The sequence below is a fragment of the Lissotriton vulgaris genome, chromosome 3_1, assembly GCF_964263255.1.
Source record: "Lissotriton vulgaris chromosome 3_1, aLisVul1.2, whole genome shotgun sequence".
In the NCBI taxonomy this organism is placed as follows: Eukaryota; Metazoa; Chordata; class Amphibia; order Caudata; family Salamandridae; genus Lissotriton; species Lissotriton vulgaris.
This window is the reverse complement of record NC_141689.1, coordinates 1,729,240,235-1,729,261,513: the sequence shown is the minus strand read 5'-3', so window position 1 is coordinate 1,729,261,513 and position 21,279 is coordinate 1,729,240,235.

Below are 21,279 nucleotides of genomic sequence, written 5' to 3'. Positions count from 1 at the left end.
AGTGCATTGTGGAAGCTCAACTAACTATAATGGCTGAATTTCTTTGGTTTTGTATGAGTGAAATGTCCAACTAGCTATAACATCCCTAAAACCTGTTTTTTTTTCAGTGAATTTCAAAGGTTTTTTAAATGCTGATTTCTAACTATAAAGTCCCTGAAACCTATTGTTTTTTCAGTGAATATCTAAGGTTTTTTAAATGCTAATTTCTTACTATGCCGACAGAAATGAGGCAACAGAAGTCCAGAAATAGGCCTTGTCGGAAAGTCATCCTGTGCCCTGGGTACCCTCCAAATTTTTGCTGACTGTTACTGGTGGTAACTGACTCTGAAAGACCCTGGGCTCAGCCTAACGAGGTCCGGAGCCAGTGCTATGCTGAAATACACTTAGAATACAGTGAAAACACCTACATACACTATGGTACACTATGGGTTGGGGTACACCTGTGATTGGCATGACCTCTCCTGTAAGGCCCTAGTACATATTAGGGCAGGGGGATTAAAAGTACCTCTAAGTCCCTAGCATATAATAGGGCATGACAGTTTAGAGGCCAGCATCCTTTTTCTGCACTTGCATGTGTGCACTGTTGAGCCTGAGGTCAGTTTAAAGGTAGCTCTATGTGTGCAGAAAGAGGGAAGCGAAGTGCTGAAATTTGCAAGAGGGGTGCAGAAAGAAGCAAGAGCAGTGCAGAAACAAGCAAAGTGGACAGAGGCTAGATGGGTGCTGAAAGAGGCAAGAGAGGTACAGAAAGAGGTAAGAGGTTCACAAAGGGGGATGAAGGGTGCAGAAAGATGCAAGTGGGGTGAAGAAAGAGGCAAGAGGGGTACAACAGAGGTGCAAAAGGAGCCAAAAAGGTGCAGAAATAAGCAAAAGAAGCGCAGAAACAAGCAAAGTGGACAGAGGCTAGATGGGTGCTGAAAGAGGCAAGAGAGGTACAGAAAGAGGTAAGAGAGGTTCACAAAGGGGGATGAAGGGTGCAGAAAGATGCAAGTGGGGTGCAGAAAGAGGCAAGAGGGGTACAGAAAGAGGCAAGAGAAGTGCAGAAAGAAGCAAAAGTGGTACGGAAGGTGGCAAGAGGGGTACAGAAAGAGGCAAGAGCAGTAAAGAAAGAACCAAAAGACATTCAGGAAAGGAGGGTGCAGGAAGAGGCACAATGGTGAGGTAGTGTGGCTCACTGGTTAGAGGCGGCAGACCCGAGAGCAGAGGACGGCCCGGGACCAGGGTTCGATTCCCGGTGCGGCAGGTTTCTGGACCAGGGTCAGCAGACTCAATAATTCTCTCGCCTCGGTGCCCACTCTGATCAGCGATCACACTCGGCAACTCTGGGCATTAGCTTGCCTCATCCTCACTAACGGCCCCACCAGACCGCCGGGGATGCCTGGTCTCACCCTGGAGATACCCGATAAGGGACCATCTCTCAGGGAAGCCAGGAAGGGTTTCGCAGCGGTCGAAGCGCCTTGGGACCCTCCGGGTAAGTAGTGCGCTATATAAATGCCTATACATTTACATTTACAATGGGTGCAGAAATAAGCAAAGCAGGCGCAGAAAGAGGCAAGGGTGTGCAGAAAGAGGCAATAGAAGTAAAGAAGGAAACAGCAGAGGTGCAGGAAGAGACAAGAAAAGAGCAGAAAAAGGCAAGAGCATTGCAGAAACAGGTAAAAGAGGTGCATAAAGAGGGTACAGGGATGTACATAGAGGCAAGAGAGTTACAGAAAGAACCAACCGAGGTGCAGAAAGAGGGAGGAGGGGTGCAGAAATGTGCAAGAGAGTAGCAGATAGAAGCAAGAGCAGTGCAGATAGAACCACCAGAGGTGCAGAAAGAGGCAAGAGGGGTGTACAAAGAGGCAAGAGGGATGCAGAAAGAGGCAAGAGAAGTGCAGAAAAAAACAAAAGAGGTGCAGAAAGCGGCAAGAGGGGTACACAAATAGGCAAGAGAGGAGCAGAAAGAGCCTCCAGCAAAATGCTGTTTTTTCCCTCCTTTTTTGGGGGGTTGGAAGGGTGGCTATGTGGCACCCCATCTCTCAATATTTTCTGGGTCCTGGGGACCCAATCCCACATGGCCTGCCACTATTCTTTAAAATAAAAAATAAACAGGAAGGGGGCTATGTAGCCACTCCCGAGGCTGGGGCATGGCTACATATTTAAAAAAAAGTAATCTTATTTTCAAGGAGGGGGGCCATGCGTGCTGCTCCTGAAGCCAATATTGGCCCCGGGGACCCCATCCCCCATTTCATTGCCTCTTTTTTTGTTGTTTGTTTTAAATTCAGGACGGGTGCCGCATGACCCCCCCCTTCACTGGGCCACTTCTGGCACCGGGGATCCTATCCCACAGGGCCTGGCCTCAGCGTTGGGGACTGTGGGCGAGCCCCAATGCCCCCACAGTCCCAGCCGGCTCCCTGCCTCTTGCGGGAGCAGGCATTGCTTTTGGACAAGGGGAGCAGCAGCACATGTAGCTCACCTTGTCCAAAATCAATTCTGCTTTGCTGCTTGGAAGTGAGATCAGGTTTCCTGCTCTCGCTTCCAAGAAGCAAAGCAGTGTTTGCTATGGCAGGGCGGGGGTCGTGCTCCTGCCCTGTCATAGCAAATGGCAATGACCCACAGGTGGGCACCCTGGGACATTGCTGGAAGCGGCCCTGAGGGGGGGGGGATGTCTGACTCCCATGGACATAGAGGGTTCGATGAGGGGGGCCGTGTGCCCCTCCTCCATTCATAGCCCTGGGAAGTGGTGGTCCCCGTATCCGGTGGTATGCAACAGAGTCTCCCCGCACTTACTACATTTATATTTAACCCCCCTGGGGAGGTGGTGTGCTTAGGGATTGGGGGGCCTGCGACACCCCTGCAAATAATTACAGCTGCCCCAGGGAGGTGGTGGTCCCCGGGGCAGTTTGGGGAGTGGGAGGAGCCCCCTCACATTTTCTTTATCAATATTTAAGCACCAGGGAAGTGGCGGTTCCTGGGGCAGCATGGTTGCCCACACGCATTTTTTTTAAAAAGCTCACAGGAGGTGGCAGTCCCCAGCGTTGTGGGGGCACCATAATTATGAATTGCCCTGGGACCTGGCCCTACCAGGACTTAAAACAAATGAAGCGTGGGATCCCACGCTTTGGTTTTTTTTTTTAACTATTCGCAGATTCACACAACCAGCGCAAATTCGGCCAATATTATTTTTTAAAAATAATGCTTTTTTGGGCCCTGGGGGTCCTTGTAGGACCCCCTGAGCAGGCCTATCGGGTCAGGGTGTTTCTACCCTGCCCCCTTTTCTTGGTTTTTTATGCTTTTTTTTACTGTCTTGTGACTCGGTTCAACAGAGTCATAAGATGGCTGCCAACACTCTCTGGTTTGGAGTGTTGGCAGCCAATCAGAAGTCAGCTCATGATCGGGAGGGTTTGTAAATCCTCCTCAGCCCTCAGATATCGATAAATATTTTTTTAAATTTCTCGGGAACTACTGAACGGATTTACACTATTTTATTTTTAAAAACGGTAGCTGGGACATGTCCGGCCATCATGGCCGCGAGGACGTGAACCTGCTCGGCCCCTGCACCAACGTCCAAACTATTGCCTCCAACTGTACAATAAGCTCACCAAAAAATGATGAGCCGGCAAGAGAAATAGCAGGGGACAACTCAACCAATGGATTTGAAGCTTGGCAGTGCTCGTGAAGTGCTTTGGTCCCACTTTCGCTCCCGAGGCCAAACGCGGCCGCTTAGGTAACATGGCGGCTGGGCCACACTACTAACAAGATTCTGGGTGGGAGACTGCGTCTCAGCACTGGAGGGTGACTGGCAGAAGATGACACGGCCAGCTGGGGGCCACGTGCTGATGAAGGCTAGAGACGGCAGTGAAGCGCTCCGGTGACCCTGAAATGGCGGTCAATTTGAAATGCAGGCCCCGCAACGTAGAGCCCGCTAATGCAGCTGCATGATCCCGAGTAAAGCGGTGCTGTGATTACGAACCCCTGACAGCACCGTGCATCCTGCAGAAGCGTCCCTCCTGACAGAGTCTATACCCACAGTAACCTGAGGTGAGAGCGTGCGACCATCCCAGGAAGCACAGGGGCACCCAACTAACTACACAGAGCCTCTCGCCTCCCGTTGCTAAGCACACTCAATCGAAGGGACCCACACACCACCAGGTTGGACGCTGGGATGCTGCAAAACATGAGAGAGGCCTGGAACACGACCTGCCTGACCTCCCTGCCTGGCCTTAAGAAGGCGGCCTGAGCCCTCACATCCTGGGCTACATAGCAGCCCATGATCTCCCACAAGTCACTACCTAGAGGCACTGGAGGGCACACTTGGCGGAAGGGAAGACATCCAGACCCCGAGAAATAACGTGTGACCCATGAGTCCAGATCCCACGACCACAAGTGAAGGGAGAATAAGAACACAGCAAAGTGTGGCCTGGTCTCGCAACTTGCCTACATGCCGCCCAAAAAAATACAGCCCAACAAGGTCTCAAGCTACTTTGGCAACTCTGGGATGGACGTTGACCACAACCGGGCAGAGAGGAATATGGCACTGACTCACGACGATCCGGCCACGCTCAGAGACTTCAAAAGAGAGCTAGGTGACAACATTGAAGCTAACATCAGCGCCTCTCTCGACGCCTTCAAATCCGATATGGAAATTTGAGACCTGCACACCGACGTGGATTCCGTGGGGGCCCGCGCCCTCGACTTGAAGGCAAAATGCCAGACCCTAGAGAACCGACTCCAACCACTTGAAGAAGGCGCTGAAGCCCTCACAGCACAACTGAACTCCGCTCTTCTCAAATGCGAGGATTTAGAGAAGCGATCTCAATGGGAGAACATCAGAGTGAGCGACCTGGAGGAAGGACGCGAATGAGCTCTCCTGGAGCAGTATATCACGGGTCTTTCACCACCATTACAGGCAGTGACGGCCCGCCAATTCATTTGGAACACATTCATAGAGTAGGCCCTGTCCAACAAGGGAAGCATCAATTACCCCGAGACATCCTGGCCAAATTTGCCTCCTTCAAGACAAAAGTACTGGTGCGTCGTAAGGCCTGGGGGCAAGAAACGATTGACTATCAAGGAGGAACATGCGAATTGTTCCAAGATGTCGCCCAGGTCACACTGATGCGCTGACAACAGTTTTGTCTAGTTACCACAGCTCTGCGAGACAAGCAGATCAAATATAGATGGATATATCCCTTTGGTTTTACATTTACTTTTAACAATAAGAAGCATCACTTCACTGAATTGGAGGGCAACGCAACCCTACTTGGCCTCGCCAACACTTCACCTCAGGACAATCCGGCCCCATCAGGAGATGTCAGGGTTTGGACAAGAGGCAAGTGGCCACTGGGGAACGGCAGACGGTACACGCGCCTAGCAAAAAGTCTCCCTGGCCAACCTCTGTCATCCCATCAAATATGCCCGCAGAGGGCACCTCAGCCCCAAAAAGAAAAATTGGCTCTCACACCTCTTCTTTAGGAGAACCACGGCGAGGCTCACGTCAGACCATGCGATGGACTAATGGCGTCCTTTTGAACTTAGTCCAGTTTAAAGGAATCTGCAATAAGGGTCATCTGATATCTGCAGCCTGTTTGGTGCAGGAATGGTCTTACCCCTAAAGACATCCGACAATGTAGACCTCGAAGTTTGAAAAATCTTCTATTCACTCTGCAATTACTTTAACTCGTGATTTGTTTCTTGATGTTTTTGTTTTTTCCTTATTAGGTGCTCTACTCAGGGATAGCAACAGGGGAGATAGGAGGAATGATGGGAATGAAGGGGGACTGTCCTCAGCAGGATTAAACTCCTACGGGAGCTTTAGGGGTTAAGCTCTTATCATGGAATGTTAGGGCCCTCAACTCCCCAAACAAGAGACACAAGTACTGATAATACATCGGAGATCCGTGGCCACTGGTTGTGGCACTTCAAGAATCACACATAAAATAAGTGGAAGAAAGCAGACTCAAGCATAGACAATATCCCCAGATTTACCAAGCCACTAGCACTAAAAAACAAAATGGGGTTGCCTTGATATTTCACTCCTCCGCCCACTAGGTACATGAGACAACACAGAAAGATAAGGAGGGCAGAACCCCTAGAATTAGAGAGCGAGCTGGTAGCGGCGGAAGAACAGCACAAAACCATTTCCCTCAGGACCGTCACTGAGAAAAGTCACAGCCCTCAAAGGTAAAATAAATGCAATCTATATGAATAGGGCAGGGAAAACACTCTTGAGGCTCCAGGCTATAGGCTACGAAGGGAAGGACAAGGTCGGCACTCTATTGGCCAAACTACTGTGAGCCAAACAGGAGAAAGAATACATAAAACAAATCATAATCAGCCATGGCATGGCCCACATTGGTGAAACTGAGAAAGCTTAGGTGTTTCATGATTTTTATCAAAACCTATACTGCGCTGACATTCTCAGGTAACCCGAGCAAACACAGTATGTAGCTCCCCTTGACCTGCCCCAGCTTTCTGCCTCCGCCAATGATAGTCTTGGGGGGAGTATTAAAGTTAAGGAGATCCAGGCTGCAATTGACTCTTTGAAACCCCACAAAGCACCAGGGCCGGACGGCTTTACTGCTCTATTTTATCGCACCTTTTCAGCTGATTTGGGTCCTCACCTCCCCACACTGTTTAATGACATTGCAACCCGACAGTCAGTAACGCCATTTATGGGCGAAGCCCTAATCTCTATCAGCCCGAAACCCGGGAAAGATCCTCCAAAATGCTCATCATATCATCTAATTGAGATATACCATCTATTGTTTTAGCTTTTTTTTAAAAAACTTGTGCAATCCATCTTTTACCAAAAAGAGGCTCCCTACTGTATACGAATGTTGATACTCTTGTGAGATTTTTTTCAGAAATTATTTGCATCTATATTGTGGTTTACATGAAAGTGGAAATACTTTGCGTTTGTGAAAAAGAAAACCTTTTGATACTGTTATGTAAGTGCTTTTGGCCATGAAGCACACCCCAATCCATGGGCGAAGCCCTAAACTCTATCATCCTGAAACCCAGGAAAGATCCTCAAAAATGCTCATCATATCATCCCATCGCCATCCTTAACCTGGACACCAAAATATATTCCAAAATTCTAGCCACTCGGCTGGAGAAATTTCTCCCTGACCTCATTCATCCCGACCAGTCAGGGTTCATAAAGGGGCGGCAGACTCACGACAACCTTAGGCGTATCTTCCATTTAATTGATCAGTCCCAAAAGAAGAAGATCCCGGCCGCACTCTTGTCGCTCGACGCCGAGAAGGCTTTTGATCGAGTTAATAGGACCTTCCTGGAGCTTTCTCTGCGCTGATTTGGCTTCTGCGATGCCTTCATCGGGATGATCCAAGCCAACTTTAGCACCCCTAGGTCCCGCTTGATGGTGAATGGGGTGGCCTCAAATTTGTTTAACTTAGCGAGAGGGACCAGACAAGGCTGCCCCTTATCACCATTACTATTCGCTCTTAGTATCAAACCCTTTGCAGTCCGGATCCGCACCAACTCACAGATCACTGGGATCCACTTTGGAACAGATATTCATAAGAAAGCCTTATTTGAGGATGACATCCTTCTACCGGTCACCAACCCAACCACCACCCCCCCTCCCATTAGTCAGGAACTTGAGCAATTTGAGGCGGCCTCTGGCTTCAAAGTCAATCTCTCCAAATCATTCATCCTTAATCTCACCCTGCCCTTGGCCACTCAACTGCTTCTGGAGGAGACATCCCCCTTCCAGTGGGCCTGTAAAGCCATCACTTACCTAGGGGTCCAAATCACTCCCAAACGTACAGACCTAGAGAATGACAACTTTCCACCCCTTATTAAATGCCCGAGAGCTGACTGCAAAAAATGGAGCACAGACTACATCTCACGGATAGGAAGGATCAATGCAATTAAAATGAAAGTATTGCCACATCTCCTTTACCTCTTATAAAGGCCTGCCCATCCAACCAGACAAGACACTTTTCCCAAAACTAAAAACCATGCTGCTCAATTTTATCTGGCAAGGAAAGCATGCAGAGTTCTCCTATCATTTGTTAACGAGGCCACGTTTGAAGGGAGGCCTGGCCCTGCCAGGCTTCCCAACCTATGATATGATATGATAAATGTTCTTATAAAGCGCATGTTCACCGACGGTTTCTTGGCGCTTGTTGGGAGGTGCGTGGACATGTACAGTGAGAAGATTATCAGTTAAAAGCCGAGGAGAAAAGCCATGTTTTAAGAGACTTCCTGAACAGAGGGTAGGAATGGATTTGGCGTAGTTCGGGAGGGAGGGAGTTCCAGAACTGGGGTGCCAGGAAAGCAAACCTTTGCCCACCATGTTTTTCCTGCTTAAACAAGGGCGGAGTCAGGAAATTCGAGCTGGCAGAACGTAGGGTGCCAACTACATGGCAGCTCAATTAAGGGTACTGAGCGAATCTGACAAACTATGGCTCCATATCAACAGACAGGTGACGGGTAGAACAATCTGGGACTTGCCATGGCGACATTAAAGGAATAGGCCTCTTAATGTTTACCTACGTTTACCTACCACCACCACCCTCGAAGTGTGGCATTACATTAACCAAACACTACCGCTGACTCCATACCCGTCTCTTTATAATCCCATACACTTTTCTAAGAACTTCCCCCCAGCTCTTCAAGAGGGGCCCTTTGATTTATGGAGGGAGGGGGGATGCCTGATGATCCCGGTCCTCTTCCAAGCCTCTAAAATACACTCCTTCCACGATTGCATGAATCACTTCAGCCTACCAATCACTGAGCGATTGCACTATATTCAATTGCTTCATTGGGTCCAACAACCACAAATTCGCCAAGCTGCCACTAGAGCCTACCTCCCAATGGAGAAATTTGTCATGATGGGCACTACAGGTAAAGGGTCTATTTCCTTTCTGTATACCCTCCTACTCACACTCTCACCACAATGTACTCAACGCCACAGAGTGTTTTGGGGAGACATGCTACAGATACCACCCGCCCTCAGACAAGCAATGGGAATCCCTGTATAAAGATATAGCAACATTTAATAAATCCATGCATCTCAGGGAAGCCTACTACAAGATGCTCTATGGGTGGTACCTTGACCCCCACAAACTACACTCTATCTTCCTGGGTACCTCAGACCATTGCTGGTGAGGTTGTAGTCACTGGGAGACTTTAAGCATATACGGTGGAACTGCCCGGTCATCCAAACCTTTTGGAAGGAGATTATTTCCCAAATTAAGATCATACTAGGTTATCCAATTGGAGAGTCAATAGAACAGATCCTGCTTGGTCTCCGCGACCCACACTCAAATTCCAAACACATCCCGACAGATCCATTTTGTGGGTGTGCCTGGGAGCCGCAAAGATGGCTATAGCCGGGGGCATGGAAGAGACCTGAGGCCCCCTCACTCTCCCAAAGGTGCTGGCAATGGAACGAAAAACTGACATCACAGAGGAGTCAAAGAGGGGATTTGACTATATCTGGACGCCCCTGGTTATCTACCTCTCAGAGGGTCTTCCACTATTCGCCAACAGCTTTAGGTTGAGGGCGCACACATCTTCCTGATCTGAAGTACACTTGACCCCTTTGTGAGCCAACATCATTGATATGGTGGCTACAACGAGGATAGCGTCTGGCGCTGGTCGTGGAATGCTCCAATCGTGGTTCACCCTCCTCCCCCCCACAGTCAACAATTCTGCCTCGCTCATGTCCCTGGGTATCACCATAGTTGGAGTGTTTCTCTTTTCTTTTTTTGTTTGTTTACTTGCTTCTCTTCTCTCTCTTGATCCCTTATGTTTATTTATGTAGTTGCTCTCTGTTATATGCTCGGATTTAATTTAGACAATGCCTGCAGAAGGCATCCAATGGATCTTCATTGGATGTTCATTTCTCAAGAGTGTTCGCCCATACTGGCGCTATGTGGAATATTGGGCCCAGTAGCTCCTGGGAGAGATTGGGTTTACTTCCATTCTTTCTGTTACAGCACGCCATTTTATGCGAACATTGAGGGGCAGGCCTACCAAGGCAATTGGAAACTGTGCTCTTTACATTAGCTACCTACTGATTGGTACCTGCGCCCGTCGAAATACTTGAAATGCATTGTGAGATATATTCCTTATGCACTGTTTGTTATTTGTGACACATGTTTCAATAAACAAATTTGACAAAAAAAGGTTGCTTTTTGCCAATTTTGGTGTAATTCCATTCAGCAGTTCGGAATGTACTGTGTCTAAGGGTCCTGGAGTTCTGGACTTTTTTTTTTGGTTCCGTCCAGAGGTGTCAGGGAACAACACCCAAAGACCCCGGAGTTCCACCTGCCTTGGTGCACAAATGAACAGAAACACGGGCTTCTCGATGGTGGCGTCAAAGACCAAAGGTTTATTACTGCAGGGACACAGAAGTCACAGAAACTACGCATGGGCAGTAACTAGGAGCCTGTTCAAATTGTACAAAGAGGGTTGCTCCTTATATACTGATTTTTGGCCTTCAGGCGAATTCTTCACATGTTGGTACATTCCCAAAACCTTTGTGTCACAAACAATAAATATTTGGCGTACACAGGAACCGTTGATAAAATCTGATACAAAACATCTACGAAGAGGGGTTCTCACTAGTTCATCACAATCCCTTGTCAATATTGCATTCAAGAGCCGGACCGCCTCATCGTAAATTTCGTTACCTCCCCCTAATAAAGATTCAGAAAGAAAGAAACGGAGCCAGGTGTGGAAGATAGAAAAGCGGGATAAGAGATGTTTGTGGGTCGTAAATGGGCAAGGCTACCGGCTTCGGCCACCTAATCGTGATCAGGACAATGGACACGAGAACCAGTTCAGTTGGGCTGGCCTCGGGCAGAGGAGGCAACCTTTGTCGAGTCATGTAGCTACAGCGTGATCTGGTTTAAGGTGCACGTGTCATGAGAGAGGTGAATCTCCGGCTAAGGCTACGTGTCCTTAATCGAAATGAAGTGATCAGAGGTTATTGCGTATGTGAGGGCAAGAAACACAAAATGGCTGCCATGATCTAAGATGGATGCCGTGGGTAGATCAGAAATGTGTTTGTAAAAGGAGTGCTCTTGCTCGTAGCACAGCGAAAACACCAGGATATGCTAAATGGATCATTTGCGGTTCGCTGATACCAATATTATGCATTTCCGACAATATTGAAAACACGGGTTCAAATCGTCACGGAACCTCAGACCCTCCTTTTGCCCTTACATAGGCAATTACTCAGTCTATGTCAGAGTCTAGTTCTATGCTCATCAGGTCAGTGACATGCTGTTGTATCATCATCCTTTCTCGTGCCTTTTCTCCAAACGCAGGTGATTTCCTAAAACAGGTTGCAGCGCAAAGACTACACAAAGCGGGACCACACTGGATAATCAGGCAGCATGAGAAGAGGAGTACTAAGATGACACCAATGATCATTAGAACCTTCCATCCCCACGCTGAGATCAGAGTCCAAAACCACTCCATAAAGGACCAGTTTCCCTTGTCTACGTGTATAGAGTCGGAAATCTTGTGTAGCTTAGAGATCGCCTCATAGACTGTTGGAGCATTATTAGGAATAAAGACACAGCAGCTCGATTGGATCATTCTGCATACCCCACCTCGGTCTGCAAGGATAACGTCTAGAACCATACGGTTCTGTAACGTCATGAGTCTATCCGCCTGAAGCTCAGCGGTCAAATTGCTAAGGGCACCAGCAGTTTCGGTAATAGTAGATTCAACTACCCGTGTTAGCTGACGTATGTTTCTACTATTGGCCATAGGCCCCCAGAACGGAAGGAAGCCTTTGAAAAAGTCTCCAGCTTCCTGACCAGCGGTATCTTCCTTGCTGAAGACACCTCTCGCTACTCTGGTTCTGTGGTAATCAGATGAAGCAGTGTATGTTGGAGGCAACAATCGAGCAATATAACATGAACCTGAAAAGTCGGCAGGTAACCATGTATACGCTCTATCTCGACAGATGAAGTAGGTACCCCTAGCAGTAAGGAAGGCAGGGGAAAAGTTAGCCGGAAACACATAAGTCTCAACGCACTCACTCCTCCCTAGCTGAGCTCTTGGATTTCTCCCATTACCTTGCAAACAGACTTGACCTCGGTGAGGTACGACCCAGATTGGAGTTGAGCTTTTACGCTTGCTTTCTCCTAAACTAAGGCGATACTCTGAAGTATTCCAAGTTAAATACACTCGCAGTTCGTCTCTAGGGTATGATGGAGTATTATTGACGTCCTTGATCATGTCAATAATTCCCTGGACTAAAGCTTTGTTGGCAGAGTTATATTTAGTGGAACGTGGGGGGCGCGGAGGATAGGTTTCAAGGGCATAAGCAAAGATGGTTTGAAGGGCCTGAAATGATCCATTGTAGCTGAAAGGCAAAACCAGGTAAGGAATACCTTTATCCATAGTGTGGGGTATCAAGCCACACACCCAGCAGTCTGTAGTGTTAACTACCAGTTGGTGTTGGTGCAAGAGCTGTACAAAAGTGTTGTTAATGAACTCTGAGCGTCGAGCTTGCTCATGTTCCGGAAACGAATGAAAAGAGTGTATTGAGGAAACAGTAGAAGTAACAGGATTAAGGGGAGGTACTGTAGTTACTGGTACATAAATCAAACTTATACCAAAAACGATTCCACCCACCAACGTTATCAAAACAATTAGAAATGTAATGGCACATTGCGTCAAAAAGCATTTGCTATGAAGAATTCTGTAAAGTCTGTTTCTGCGAACGTAAATCACATTTTCTCGTTGCAGCGCAGGAAGCTCCATCTTCTACAATCCGCTCGCGACCACTGATGATGTGTACGTAGATGAAAATGCCTCTATCAGCCCTGGGAGTTCCCAGAACCAACAGAAAGATCGACCTTGTGTCAGACCCCTGCAAATCCAACTAGGCACACAGCCACGACCCTACGGCTACCCAGACGGCAAGGCAATTTTAAAATAATAAAACAATAGCAAACTTCCTGGCTGAATGCAAAAGTTCAAAATTTCAAAACATCACAATATGCAGTTGCCTGCTTTATTTGTCCATTTTACGGTTTCGTAAATTATATCTTTGCTTCGCAGGTACTGTCTGATCAGCAAATAGCGTTTCACTGGTAGCTGTTGCAGTGTTCAAGTTCGCAGATGGCAGAGTTTCTTCTGATGCAGGAGACAAATGTTCGGTGTTCGAAGGAGTCTTTTCTGAAGGAGAGTCAGAGTTTGGAGTGTCAGTGATTAATTCGGCATCGCTGAAAGGGATGAATTTTGGTGTGCTTTCAAATTCGGAGGAACCAATTCCCTTCTTCACCCAGTCGTCGTAAGGAAGCGGCAAAGGGACACGCTTAACATGGGATGCGTGCACCCAATGCTTGCGTCCAGCTACACGAACTGCTGTTCTTGTTGCAAGCAGGACTTGGAAGGGGCCGACGAATCTCGGCTGAAGGTTCTTCGTCCTCGCGAAGTTTCTGATGACTACTAGGTCTCCTGGTTTCAGCTGATGCCCTGGACTCTCCGGAGGTTTTGGTAAAGCATCGAAAACCTGTTGATGAATAAGACTCAATTTAGCAGTCAAGTCGTAAAGATAGTCTATCAACATAGGGTACTCTAGAGAACAAAATTCCTTAGGCCTTGGCACACCCCAGATATTTGCCGGGCGGCCAAAGACTATCTCGTAAGGGCTAAGCCCTACTCTAGAATGTACAGTTGCTCTCGTTGATAACAAAGCCAAAGGAAGTGCGTCTGGCCAGGCTAAACCTGTGGATGCTTGTATTTTAGCTAATTTCAGCTTGAGGGTGCCATTGTAACCCTCCACTAAACCAGCAGACTGGGGATGATTTGCACTGTGAAACTTCTGTTTCAAACCTAAGCCGGCACACACACTCTGCATAACTTTCCCTATAAACTCACTTCCGTTATCTGACCATACAATCCGTGGCATTCCATACCTAGGGAAATATTCTTTGAGAAGAATCTTGGCAGTTGATAGGGCAGTATTGTCCTTTAGTGGGTATGCTTCGATCCATCTGGAAAAAGCACAGACCACCACCAGGACATATTTCAAATTATTACAGCGATCCATGTGAATGAAGTCTAACTGAATCACTTCAAAGGGGCAGGAAGGAGGGGCGAAGTGACCAGCAGGAGTTGGAGTTCCCTTGCCAGGATTATGCATCAGGCATACCATACAATTTTTCACCACTCTCTCTGCACACTTACTGATCCCATCATTCTTCCAGACTGGAGCCAACATCTTACAGATTCCTTTAGAACTTATATGCGCTACTCCATGCGCCATCGTCACCACTGCAAGCACATACGCATCAGGCAACATCCAACGCTGCTGTTCTGTCAAATCAATCCAGCACCCATTTGAATCCAACTTGCCCGTACTCTCTCTCCATACACGTTTCTCTTCCTCAGTTGCTTCTTTCTGAATTTCTTTCACACTTTCCATTGTATCCTCACACATTCCAGATTCAGCAATCCATCTTGCAGACGTAACAACATACATTCTGCTCATAGTGTCTCTAGCTGTCTGTTTAGCAGTTTCATCAGCAAAAGCATTCCCGCGACCAACATCATCCGTGATTGCTTTATGAGCACTGCACTTTACAATCGCAACTTCAGTCGGCAAGGTTAGAGATTCCAACAAGTCGTTAACTAGCTGACCATGTTGAATCTTAGTCCCATGGGACGTAATGAAACCTCTTTCTCTCCACAAACGGCCAAAACTATGGGCCACGCCAAATGCGTACTGACTATCTGTAAAAACATTCACTCTCTTTCCCTTAGCTAAAACACACGCTCTCGTTAAAGCTATTAATTCTGCAGCTTGGGCAGAATTCTGACTCACTCTTGCAGTCTCCACAATCGTTTTCAAAGTCGTTACTACATAAGCAGCGGTCACATCACCATTCTCTAGTTTAAAACATGATCCATCCACATACAGCGTACCATCTGGATCTGATAATGGAGTATCCTTCAAGTCAATTCGTCCTTTTGTCTCTTCCTCCGTTTTAAAACAACAATCATGTGGCTCGGAATCACTCGACTCTTGATTAGCCGGCAACAATGTTGCTGGATTCAATACATTACATCTTTTGATTTGAATATGACTCGCTAGTAATGTCAGCTCGTAACCAGATAGTCTCGCACTGGTAAGGTGTTGTGTCTTGGTTCGGTTCATGAGTGTGTCCACTGCATGAGGAACCATGACCACTAGCATATTGTTCATCACCAAACCAGCAGATTGTCGAATGGAAGCCGCAGCTGCCGCTGTAGCTCTCAAACAACTAGGTAACGCTTTAGCTACCGGATCCAATGTTGATGAAAAATACGCACAAGGGCGTTGTTTATCACCAAATTTCTGTGTCAGAACACTCAACGCGCAACCTTCTCTCTCGTGAACGTAGAGCGTGAATGGCTTACTGTAATCAGGTGTACCCAATACAGGAGCTGAACACAATGCTTTTCGTAACTCAGAAAAACTCTCTTGACATTCATCAGACCATGGTACCGGACTCGGAACATTTTTCCCAGTCAAAGCTACCAATGGCTTCGCTAAAAGAGAAAAATTCGGGATCCACTGCCTACAGTAAGAGGTAATACCTAAAAAGGCACGTACTTCTCTCTGTGTGCGTGGAACACTCATTTGCGTGATTGCTTTTATTCTCTCTGGGGTCAACTTCCTTCCCTCCTTTGACAAGAGATGACCTAGGTAGGTCACTTCTTGGCAGCAGTATTGCATCTTAGAAGGTGATACCTTGTGATTCAAATTAGACAAATGATGTAATAATGAAACCGTAGCTGCTTTGCAAGTTTCCTTGTCATCAGCAGCCACTAGAAGATCATCTACATACTGTACTAGAGCAGAACTTGGAGGAAGGACAAAGGAATCTAACTGGCTTTTTAATGCTTGACTGTAAATAGATGGGCTCTCACAGTAGCCCTGTGGAGCGCGTTTAAATCTGAAACTGCGACCTCCTAGACAGAAACCAAAAATATCTCTGCTTTCCTCGGCTATCGGAATGCTGAAGAAGGCATTCTTCAAGTCGATGACTGAAAACCAAGTGGCGGTAGCAGGAATCAATGTTAACAAGGCAGTAATGTCTGGAACCACAGGAAACTGTGGGACTACAATCTTATTAACTTCTCTAAGGTCAATAACAAACCTATATACTGGAGGCTTTGTAGGATCAGTTCGTTTCAAAATCGGTAATACAGGACTATTACAAACATTTCCTCTAGTTTCTTCAACCACACCTTTCTTAATCAAATCTTGCACAATTAATAAAAGTGCACGCTCACCTTCACTAGATATTTTGTATTGCGGAATTCTTGGAAACTTTACATTGGCTTTCAAAGTAACTACATATGGTGGTATTTCTAAAAGGCCTACATCATTAGGACCAGTCGCCCAAAGAGAATCAGGGAGTGAACGCAGCTCTGGCGGGAGTGCATTCATTGACAAGTACATCGGAGAGGTGATTTTTTTACCCAATGTAAGTTGTACTCCTTCCGGAGAACAGTATAATGTCGCATATAGTCGTTTTAACAAGTCTAAACCAAGCAGGTTTTCATTACAACCCGTCGTCAAAATCAAAGGTGCTTTCAATTGACACGGTCCAACAGAAATAGACAAAGGACCAGATATAGGGTTGTAAACAGGGGCGCCTGAAAAACCTACAGAAACATTTGTTGAGCCAGACAAAGGTGCGCCAGGGAGTTTCGCATGAATGATAGAACTTTTTGCGGCACCAGTATCCAACAGAAACGGTTCGACTACACCTGATGTTGCTACTGCGACATAAGGCCCACTCTGATCTACTGGAACTGATACTACTCCCTCTCTCTGTCCATGGCTGTCCTAGTACCCATTTTGCTGAAATCCTTCATCCACTTCACAATAGTCTTCAACAAGATATTGTTGAGATCTATTTTGCTGGGCTGACTGTCCATTTCGTTGATCAAAGTGATTGGAAGGACGATCATTTGTTTGTGGAGGCATAGCACCTCGCCCTCGACCTCTAGAATTCTGCACAAAACCACCACGACCTCTTTGAGCTGCTGCTGCATTATTTTGCGCTAAGACCGGACATTCATTTTTGTAGTGACCCTCTTTTTTACAGTACGCACACTGGTTCCACTGATATTGAGGCCTCGGTGAACTATAATCTGTCCTCTGATACGAACCCTGTTGCATATTAGTCTGATTTGTGCGAGGCGGATACGCCTGTTGCAAAAGAACTTTAGTCTTTAAATCTTTCGTTTTCTTCTCTGATTTCTCTTTTTCCTCTTTATCCCTATTTTCATAATATTGTGCAGTTGCAAGTATTTGCGCAGTTGTAGAAACAGCCCACGCACTCTCTGAATCCTTTAATTTATTGCATAACTCAGGTAGCAAATTATGCACAAATTTATCGACAAACAGTCTCTGTCCTCCTTCTGTGCTCATATCCTGACCACTATGATCTACAAAAGTCTCTTCAAACCTCGTGAAGAAGTCGGAGACACTTTCGTCTTTCTTTTGCTTGCATGCGGATAACTTATCCCAATTAACACGTAATGCGGGCATCAGAGTCTTCATTAAGTCAATTATCCTACCCGGAAGATTAGCAATTAGGGGTTCAGGTTTTGCACCACCCGTTTGCTGACCATCCGCTGCAGTGATAGCTGCCCAATCACCACCTAAGGCTACTTGATGATCTTCTCTACGAATTTTAGCCCACACTGGTTGCGGAACTACATTTCCAAATAACATATCAATGTCTGCTAAGTTCATTATACAAGCCTCAACCGTCTGTGTTAATTCCTTGTAATATCCTGCAGGATTCTTACGCGGATCTGGCAATGCCTGTTTCACTGCTAGCACTTCGGCTCGCTTCCACGGAATGTGTATCCACACTCTCTGGAATTGCGCCGGAGCGGCAGCAATACCATTAATAGCATCAGCTTGCACAGCATCGCGCCAAATCGGAGGAACCTCCCTCATTGGATATTGGCGACTCAGCTTCGTCTTACCTTTCTCTAAATCTCTCGGTGAACGAAGAGATGGATCATTCCTAAAACTTAAGATCAGTTCCATTGCTTCTTCTATATTTTCACCTACTATCATACCAGCAGCAAACTCCTTCTGAACTTTAATTAAGTCTTCTAAATTCGATTCAATATCATCTTCCTCTATTTCCTCACGTAACAACGAGCACATCTCATCAAAGACGTACCGTTGCATTGGTTCCTTCCACTGCATAAATGTATCTAACACATCTTTCGTACTATATCTTCTACTCTTCGATATCCATCTGAGAGCCGTGGAATCTAAAATTCCCCGTTCCTCAGTGCTTGGATGCTGACTACGTCTCTGAACAGAGTCGGAAGTAGGAGTCTTAATTAAGGTTTTATAGAAAGGAGACAGCATATTAGACACAGAATCAGTGATTCTTTGACGAACAGAAAGTGGAGTCAACACACTCGCAGACGTAGAAAACACAGTGGAAGTAGGAACAGATAGCGGAGCAGTAGGAGTATCGAGAAAAATAGTTTGTGAAGCAGTAGGTGTAAGCGAGACAGATACAGGTATAGAAGTCGGCAATCCAGGAAGAGGAGGAGCCGTAGGAACATTCACATTAACCCCAGGAGGTACAGGGATTTGATTCTGAGGGGCAGGAGCAGGAATACCAGGTTGTCCAGCAACCGGTAATTGAACATTTGGTACAAGTGGAGCCGTAGCACCTTGTGCATACGGTGGAGGTGACCGTAACAGATAAGACAACAGAGGATCGTTTTCGGGGTCCTCTAGTATCTTAGCCGTTTTCGATGGCAAGGCAGGGTAGCACTTGTCGATCGCTAAATTATGCTCTCTAATGGCCACCTCTATGGCCTTCTCACACTCGTTATCTTGCAGCTGTTTGGTTGCTTGCTCTAGAGTCAACTCTTCTTTCTCTTTCTGTTCTTTCTTTAATCTCTTCATTTCTCTCTGTTTGGATTCTTTTCGCCAGTAACGGAAAGAATCAAACATTGCCGGCCGGGCTTTCTTCCTAAACAATTTCGCTTCTAAATTATCAAGAATTTCGGGTTCAAAACTACCATGCAGTGGCCAACTAAGGACACCGTCTTTCTCGGTGTAGCGGACCCACACCTCATTATAGGATATAGGACCCACTCCATGTTTACAATATAAGTCATATAGGGGAGTCCCAATCGGAGGAACCAGACACGAGTCCTCCAATCGTGAGTCACTGTTGCAACCAAAACACGACAACATACAATTTCTCCGACTTACCATTTTTCAGTCCGGAACACAAAACAAACAAAACACAAAACAAATATGTGCACTTGAACCAAGAACTTTAAGGCCTACCAAAACGAACTGATGTATCGATACCCAAACTAAACCAAATAGATTATCGTGACCAGAACAACCAGTGATAATCTTACGAAACCAAACCAAACCAAGACCCGAAAAGGATTTTAACAACCCACACGAAGTAACCAACTAGCAACCACTAAATACTTAACTGAGGCACTGAAGACGTCACCAAGGAGAAACCCGTCACGTTTCGCTGTACTAAGGACTGCACCTCGGGTCCAAGACAGGGCGACGGTCAAGGCAACGGCCCACTGCAGCCGTCCTGAACGGGAACCCTCGTGGAAGAGAACTTCGGGCCACTTTTGCGATATGCCGGGATCGATGAAGTGGGGCGCCTCCCTCAGGAATCTTCACACGAAGCTTCTCGAACTCTTCAGGCTTTTTGACCGGTACCGAATGACGTCGCCCCACATTGGGTGCCAATTGGAGTTCTGGACTTTTTTTTTTGGTTCCGTCCAGAGGTGTCAGGGAACAACACCCAAAGACCCCGGAGTTCCACCTGCCTTGGTGCACAAATGAACAGAAACACGGGCTTCTCGATGGTGGCGTCAAAGACCAAAGGTTTATTACTGCAGGGACACAGAAGTCACAGAAACTACGCATGGGCAGTAACTAGGAGCCTGTTCAAATTGTACAAAGAGGGTTGCTCCTTATATACTGATTTTTGGCCTTCAGGCGAATTCTTCACATGTTGGTACATTCCCAAAACCTTTGTGTCACAAACAATAAATATTTGGCGTGCACAGGAACCGTTGATAAAATCTGATACAAAACATCTACGAAGAGGGGTTCTCACTAGTTCATCACAATCCCTTGTCAATATTGCATTCAAGAGCCGGACCGCCTCATCGTAAATTTCGTTACCTCCCCCTAATAAAGATTCAGAAAGAAAGAAACGGAGCCAGGTGTGGAAGATAGAGAAGCGGGATAAGAGATGTTTGTGGGTCGTAAATGGGCAAGGCTACCGGCTTCGGCCACCTAATCGTGATCAGGACAATGGACACGAGAACCAGTTCAGTTGGGCTGGCCTCGGGCAGAGGAGGCAACCTTTGTCGAGTCATGTAGCTACAGCGTGATCTGGTTTAAGGTGCACGTGTCATGAGAGAGGTGAATCTCCGGCTAAGGCTACGTGTCCTTAATCGAAATGAAGTGATCAGAGGTTATTGCGTATGTGAGGGCAAGAAACACAAAATGGCTGCCATGATCTAAGATGGATGCTGTGGGTAGATCAGAAATGTGTTTGTAAAAGGAGTGCTCTTGCTCGTAGCACAGCGAAAACACCAGGATATGCTAAATGGATCATTTGCGGTTCGCTGATACCAATATTATGCATTTCCGACAATATTGAAAACACGGGTTCAAATCGTCACGGAACCTCAGTCCTATGGAAATTAACATGAGGAAAATGTGTTGGGACCACCCCTTATTCTCAGCCCCTGCTTGACGAATCAGCCTGAAACTTTCAGGAAAGTAGCTGGCCTGAGTGAACCATTAGTTTTGATAATTTCACGAAGATTCGTCAAATGGTGCCAAAGATATTGACAAAAGAAAAAACGTGCTCTCAATGGAAATGAGGTCCTAACTATAACTACCTACTGGCGACTGCCAGTAGGTTATATATATATATATATATATAGGTATAGATATAGATATCTGTTATTAGTGCTTTAAGGTGCATTTTCCATGCATTGTTTAAACATCCCAAAGAATTATCTTCACCAGATTATTTTCTATAAAACTGCAAAATTCCTTAACCTCATCTTTTGATCATTTATCAAACTCAAAATTTCCAAAATACCTTTTGAGAACACTTAAATGAGTAGTCATAACTAGGGCTTCATGCAGAGTGGGTCAATAACAGAAAACATACTAATAATTTGCTAATTTTTGACTGTCCCAAATTTGGATTCAACATATCATTTAGAGCTGGGTAAACTTATTTGTTACCAATAAATCTAAAA